A 7,743-nucleotide genomic window follows, 5' to 3' on the forward strand; every position below is an offset into this window, starting at 1 on the left:
TAATTGCCAGCAGTCACAAGTTATCACAGAGCTCTTTCTGAGCAAGCACATTTATTCTTAAGGTGCAAGCATTACCGAGAACATACAAAAACCAGTAAAAGTTCCTATACTATTGCTAAAAGCTTACCAGTGGTCAGATATTAGTCTGATGGGGCCTCAGTAGGGCAAAGTCCTTCCAACTTTTCCCAGAAAGGATTCGGGGCCACCTTGAACAGAAGGTCCTGTCCATTTGCTGGATCAAAAAGAAAGCCCTGAGTCACTGTGAACTCAAGCTATTTATCCAAATTTCCTTTCTTAGTCAGTTGATCTATGGAGAATTCAATTTGAACTAGTATATGTGAGCCTCTTCAGGTCACAACCTGAAAGTACTTCTCTGGAGGTGTGACAACCTGAGTGAATTTGCGTAATCACCCTCCACTATTCTTAGTTCCTGGAGGAGTTGTAGTCACCCTCCCCCATAGAATTGCATACAGTCCCTGGCCCAATGTGATACATAAACTTAATACAGTAAGACCTCCCAAAGATATTGCAGGAACTTCCCGTATCTGTCACACACATGTTTCTCCATTCTCTGCCTTTTCAGTTCAAGTGCAGGGGTTACTATTGCATATGTAGGATCAACCCATATTTGTAATTCTACAGATACTCTTATAACTTTGTTAGAACTCCCTAAGAGTGTCTCTGACATCGATTAGCTTTTATTTTGGTGGGGTTTTTTTACTTTTTAAACTTAGATTTTAAACTCTTTGGGGCAGATTCTGCTCTGAATATATTTGTGCAGAGCCCAACACAATGGAGCCCTGATTATAATCGGGGGCTCTGGGCACTACGGCAATACAACCAATTAAAGATAGTGGTAACAGTACCAAATTGTACCTAAATCTGCTGGGTGTGTGCCATAGGGGTTGCAGGGAGGAAGAAGGTTCCTATTCCCCTCACTGCCCTACTGTGCAGGGACCAAGCACAGTCACTCTTTCTCAAGGGGTGCAAGAACTCTGCGAGTCTAGCCCCCACAGCATTTGAAAGGGGGTGGAATAAAGATAGAGTCCTGCTAGCTCTGCACTTCTCATCTCCCCCCATGCCAGCAAAACTGGCACTGTGTGGAGGGTGCACACACAGCAATCTCAGCAGCTGTGTGCTCTAAGATGTGCTGTGTACCTATCTGAGGCATAGTGCCTCAACCTACTCCTACTTGGGATTGGAAACCTCTGCACCATCCCTACCAGAGGTCTCTAGCTTCTAGCTGCAATAGCCCTTAGCCTAACAACTTGTAATCAGACACTTAAACAGAAATATACATCGATTTTTGGGTTCAGGTGTTTCTGATATACAAAACAAGTTTGCGTTTTACGGGAAAAGGTCAACTGTGCCTTTTTCTTTCCATTAGGGCAATTATAAATCATTCCGTATCTGCCAGCTGTGAGAGAAGTCATTTTCTGGTAGCAGAGTAAGTAACTGACAACTGAGTAAGACGTCTGTAGAAAACTTTTTTGTGGCTAACCCCTGCAATGTGTGGGGCATGTCTTGTACTAATGTTAATTAACTGGAGATGGGCATGAATATCAGAGTTTGGATCAGTATCTGAATGTTTCAAAAATTCATGAGTATGTGGGTCAAGGCCCCTATCTATAATTAACCCTTTGAGGGCCTGTGTATTTGCCCATTTTTGTCGGTGAGGGGAGGAGTAGCGGTATTACAGCAATGCGTGGAAGCCCCAGTGTTCTAGGTACTGTACAGCCACATCATGAGACACAGTACTTGCCCAAAAGAATGTACATTCTAAATGGACAACACGGGTAAAAGGGTGACAGAAGAGGAGAGCCACACAGAAGTGAAAGCAACTTGCTTCTGGCCACACAGCAGTTCATTGGCAGACCTGCAAATAGAACCCAGGTCTACCGAGTCCCAGTCTAGTGCTTTTTCCTCTAGACCACACTGCCTCACTTTTCAGTGGTAGAAGCCATCACAATAAATCTATCTGAACAGGGTTTGAAAACTTAAGATACCTCTGCAACTACTTACGATATAAGCAGCAGTGCAAGTAGGCCGGTACGCTTCGGTATGCTGTACCAGCAAGCTATTTATAGCCGATACGGCGTACCGGAAAGACACAGCAGCAGCCCCGCCGGAGGAGAGAGCTGGGGGGCAGGGCTGGGGGTTCTACTCCTTTCCCCACTGGGAGGGGCAGCGGGGAAAGGAGCAGAACACTAGCAGCTCCTCCGGCAGCTTTACCGCCCCCAGCCTCGCCCCCCCAGCCCTGTCCTCTGGCAGGGCTGCTGCTTGGTACACAGAGGGAGGACGGAGACGCAGCTCCGTGGAAGGGCAGGGGGTGGGGCTGGGGGTTCTGCTCCTTTCCCTGCTGTGGTTCCTGGGAGAGCCCTGCCCCGAAGTCTCCGGTGCAGCAGGAGGAGGACAGACCTCCCCCCGGTAACATGGGATGGATGTGGGGAGAGTGTGGGGGCCCCAGGCTGGGGGCGGGGCAGTGAGGAGTCACATGGAGGGTCACATGGGAAGGTCATGTGCCCTCCTCAGCTGGTTGCCCCCCCCCACTCCCCCGGGTAAGAAATGGATTTTACTTGCACCACCGAGTATAAGCTCTTAGGGGCTGGGACCGTCTCTTTGTTCTGTGTTTGAATAGTACCTAGCACAATGGAGCCCTGGCCTTTAGGCACTACTGTAATACAAATAATAATGACAATGACTGAACCCTTGCAAATTTAAAGGAATAAGTAGTTGTGTATTGTTTCTTGTGTGTAATTGTAACAACTTTCTATTAATAGTTGTTAAAAATGAAAGTTGCTTTAAGAATCTCAGGCTTTTCTTTTATCTTCTTTACCTACCTGGCCCTATTTCACTTTTTTTCTCTTTACTGTAATCATCATGGAGCATGTTTCTTTAAGAAAGTCTTTCCTGCAGAAGTGAGGCTCACAGTACAAACACCCCTTTCTATTTCTAAACACTTACCACCACCACCCCACCTGCACAAAACAAAAACCCAGCAGAGTTTTTACCGCCAAAAGTGCCAGAGATACCATGAAGTCCCCTGGGGATTTTGCTGTTAGTGATTTTGATGTGAGAGATAGTTTACTAGAGTAATGGGCAGTGATATAAAACTCTAAGACAGTATCTTATCCTTCATTGTTTTCACTGTCTACTGTTTCCTCTTTTCTTTCTCTTTGGCTCCTACATCATGTGTTCAAGCTTTGCCTTTATATTTTTCTGGCTGCCCCACTTTTCATGTCTTTCTCTCTTTTCAGTCTATCCCTGTCCCTCCAACCTGAATCCATCCATCCATCCCACTCTTACACCCCTTCAAATCCTTCTACCTCTCTATACAGACCATTTGAAAAAATGCACCTGGCACATAATAGCCAGGGGCCTATAGTAAGGTGAGAAGATCTCCTATCCAAGACAACGCCCAAATGAAGAAGGCCTGATTAGCAGAGAGGATGGTGCTGTTGCCAAGAGTGCCAGAGATTGTGGGATTGTGGAGAGGGCTTGGGAAGAAAGATAAGGAGTTCAGTTTGAGCCATGTTAAGTTTAAGCTGGTGTGAAACTCCCAGGAGTGTGAGAGACAGGCGGAGATGAGGTTGAAGGGAGAGTGGAGACATGTCAGAAGTGGAAATGCAAATTTGTTTTACAGACATGTGCATCTCAGAACACTTTATAAGACCATGAAGCCACAATCCATCCGTTAACACCTGACAACTGATCATTATGTTCTCTTTACTGTAAGTACAGCAGCATGCTGCTGGTAAAGTTAGAACAAATAGTATTGTTTACAGCTGGAAATCTTTTGAGCAATTCATAATTAAAACAGAAATTGGAAGCCTGAAATTCCACATCTGTTCTCATATGGTATTTGAAGAATATCTCCACACCTATCTCTGTAGTTATATTGTGCTCTTCACTGAGTAGCAGAGGCCTCTCACAGGATGTTTCTCATTACCTACAATAATAGTTATTAATTACATTAATAGATCCAGAAATCTTCTGTGACATGCGTTTCTACATGGAATTTAGATTTATTTTAAAATCCATCACAACACCATATTCTGTATGTTTTGAATGTGTAAAATGCATGTATAGAATTTATTACTCTATTCTGCCTTGTTTACAAGTTCTGATGGTGTGTCACTGCTACTTAGACAAGAATTATTTTGAAAAGATAGTATTTGCAAAAGAATGGGAAGTGTGTTTTAAAGATGAAAGAAAACATTTTCTCTCTTATGAGGGCTTGCTTAGGCTCCATGCTTAATAAATCAACTTCAGACACATCCACTAAGAAGTGTTGGACTTCATTTTTATATTGATTTTTCAAAATTAAATTAAATGAATCCTTTTACCGTTGTCAATTGGCCAGTCTTTTTTGTTTCTTTTCACATTAGCAGGTTAGACATTTTACATTTGGTTAGATTACTGTTGTCTTTTGAAAATACCTTTTAAGGTGATCTGTAAGTATGGTGAAGACATTTCTAGCTTGTTAAATACCCCCAACTAAAGAGAGTATGGAAGCACCTTTATATTTGTATTTAATCGGTGGGGTTTTTTTGTTCTTTTGAAAGAGAATAAGTTTCCAAAATAATTCCTTGCTTCTCCACCTCCATCTTTCTGGGTTACAAAGCAAACCCTCTTTGACTTCCAACTCCCATTTGGAGTGATATCCCAGAGTCCATCTGATGTTGCACCAACAGTTGGCTATCTATTTGTGGTAAGAAGAGTCTCATTGTCTCCAATATGCTATAATTTTAAAGTGTAATACTTAAAATTCATGTACTGTTCATGATAAAATAATGTTAAAAATATACAATATTGGGTTAAAAGTGGGACTTGACCATAATGCAGGCTCCAGCCTCCAGCATTGTTTGTTCAACTGTAGGTTTGAGATCACTAGCAGAGTGCATACTGGGGAATAACCCGGAGTAGGAGCTGGCAGTTATCAGAATTCTGCATTCCTGACACCTGAATTATAAAAGTGACAAAAAGAGCAGAAAATGCTCCTTTTGGTGTATACATCTTATTATGTTAAAGTCAAATTTTATTTGTAAAGTTAAAATTTTTGGAAAATATTGGGAATCTCCTTTTAGGCCCCAAGCATAACTTTAAACACAGGCATAATGTTACAAGAGGCACTCCACTGACAGTGTTTACAGATTTAAGATTGAGTACTATGTGTACAAAAAAAATACAGTAAGATTAAAATTTTATCAAGCAAGATCTTTTGAGGAGAGATTTGAAAGAGGCGAAAAGGTGGTGTCTTCACAACGTGCCGGGGTGGCATGGGAGACAGCATGAAGGCTGATGCGGATGTGGGAAGCAGACAGCTGATTATTGACAATGAAGGTGGGGGTCACCATTGTAATTAAAAACTAGATTTGATATATAGAACAGGCATAAATGTCCAAAGATTGGAAGTCAGCTCAAGAATTTCTCCCTGAGGGGTGTGCAACATTTCTATGCCGACAAACTCCCCAGCGTAACAGTTATACTGGCATAAAAGTGCTTTTGCCAGTGTAATTTAGCATGATTACTTTACCTGGAGTAAATGCACGCTATTTTTATGTAGTCATTCTTCAGGGTAGAAAAACATTTAAATTAAAGTTTAACTTCTAAAGGAATTAGTAGCTTAGCCTCTGAACTCACCAGGGAAAGCTTCCTATTCCACACTATTGAGCGGGCAAGCAGATTGTCAAGCCTTTTGTATCACAAAGTTGAGGATTGTGTATCCTAATTATGTATTCTGTGCGAAGATATTCCTTTAATCTTTCAAAAAAATTAATTTTTACTTTTATGTTCTATTGCTTTCACACATTATCAGTTTTGAAACACTAAGTTATCTCCTGTACATAGGTTGGAAGCTCTGTTTGCATATGTCTAATTTTACTGGGCTGTGATTTTGTGTATGGAGGTGTGCTCTGTATATATCAAAAAAGGGAAAAACAGGTTTGTTAAGGATATTACTCGATGAGACCTACTGGACATCCTGTACCCAGATGGACTTACAATTCTTTTTAAGGTCTTTAAGAAGCTCCCTTTTTAACTGCTGTCTGAAATGTCCTAATATTTCTGATCAGTAAAGGTCACCTTCTTAATAGTGATTACACTAGCTAGATGAGTAGGCCAACTCGGAGTCTTATATCTCAAGGAGCCTTTCATGGTGTTCTTTTCAGACAAAGTAGCTCTTATACCAGCTCCAGAATATCTCCCTGAAGTAAACTCCACCATCCAGTCTAATCAGAAAGCATCTCTACCTTCTTTCCACCTTAAACCAATTCATCCCTTTAAATAAAAACAAACAAACAACAACAAAAACATTGCAGTCATATTTCATACACTTGAGCAGTCATCATCAAATATTACTTTAGCAGGCTACAAACTCTCTAGAAGAGTTTTTTTGATCATGTGGAAGAATACACACACACGGCTCAAAGGTTCAATGTTTTCAGGTGGGTCAAATTTTAGAACTGATGTACATGTCTAAACATATGCCTTTCAATCAGATATTTACCAGCTCTTGGACAGAGAAAAATAGTCTCATATAATAAAATTAGCAGGGCAGTGACTCTGATTCATGAAACACAACAAAGTAGATATTTCATCTTCCACAGATGCAGCCTTAGTTCAGTGTCCTATAGGTTACAGTTCCCCATTTAAAGAAAAGCACAAAACTCTTCAGATACTTGTGATTTTCACCCAGCCCTCTTGTTTGTTTTATTTCCAACTGAACTGGATACATATCCATACTGGTTGGATTCATCTATCAGAATAGAATAGTCTTTTTTTACCTATAAATTGAGTCTCTTGTAATCTATATTAACCAGTCTGTAGGACAGTCCCTCGTTCTTTTAATTACCTGCTTTTTAATTCCTTGTTATATGAATGCTTGTGTAACCCTCCTTCAATACACATGTGTAAGGCAGAATGAGAAAATTTAAACTAAGGTATATTTGATCACTCCAAATACCATTTTGTGATGTGAATTCCAGAGACTCCTGTGTTTGGTCCCTTTTTTAATTACAGTATAATAATAATTTATCTCACAAAAAGAATATCCGTAATAATGCTATTAAGGGTTAAAAAGAATTGGAGTTATATGTCTACTGTGAAAGCTTTGCTGCATACATCTGTTATGTAAAGGCATGTAACAGCACCAGAAACTTTTGCTAAGTTGCCTTCATGTACTGCGATGGACAAGTCTTACCCAATCGCATCTCTAGATGGGTGGATGTATAATATATGCTATGAGATAAATTTGCAGTAAATGAATAAATTGTCATATTTCACTGAAGGAAGAGAAAGAAATGAGGTTAATAGAAAAGAGACAAGGGAAAACAGAGAATAAAGGAATGATTAAGGGTTGTTGTCGTATAACACCAGAGCCAGTGCAACCACTAGGCGAACTAGGCGGCCGCCTAGTGGTTGAGGGCGCCTAAAAGCCCGCTCAGGCGAGGAGGTGGAGTGGAGGTGAGCTGGGGCAAGGGGGCGCGGGGAGGGCCGCCCGCCCGCAGTAACGGGGGGGGGGGCGCACAGGGGAACTGCTCCCCGCCCCAGATCACCTCCACTCTGCTTCCTCCACTGAGCACACAGCCCCCGCTCTAATTCTCCTCCAGTTGGCGCCGCAAGCCTGGGAGGGGAGGAGAATTAGAGCGGCGCCGGCGTGCTCAGCGGAGGAGGCGGAGCGGAGATGAGCTGGGGCGGGGTTAGCTTCTGCGGGGGGGGGCTCCCCGGGCGGGGGGGGGGGGG

General features: G+C 42.1%; 1 protein-coding gene across 4 annotated transcripts in view; it reads left to right on the forward strand.

Moving 5' to 3' along the window:
- Positions 1-7,743, forward strand: part of FAM110B (family with sequence similarity 110 member B) — a 182,491-nt gene that overhangs the window by 95,476 nt on the left and 79,272 nt on the right. The window contains exon 1 of one of the 4 annotated variants that reach the window (XM_029914259.1): positions 1,386-1,447. The exons of the other annotated variants lie outside the window; for them this stretch is intronic. The gene's annotated coding sequence lies outside the window, so the exon portion shown is untranslated. Of the gene's footprint in view, positions 1-1,385; positions 1,448-7,743 lie in introns of those variants that run through there. 4 annotated transcript variants of the gene reach the window in all.

This window comes from Terrapene carolina, unplaced genomic scaffold, assembly GCF_002925995.2.
Source record: "Terrapene carolina triunguis isolate 2854851 unplaced genomic scaffold, T_m_triunguis-2.0 Scaffold58, whole genome shotgun sequence".
Lineage (NCBI taxonomy): Eukaryota > Metazoa > Chordata > Testudines > Emydidae > Terrapene > Terrapene triunguis.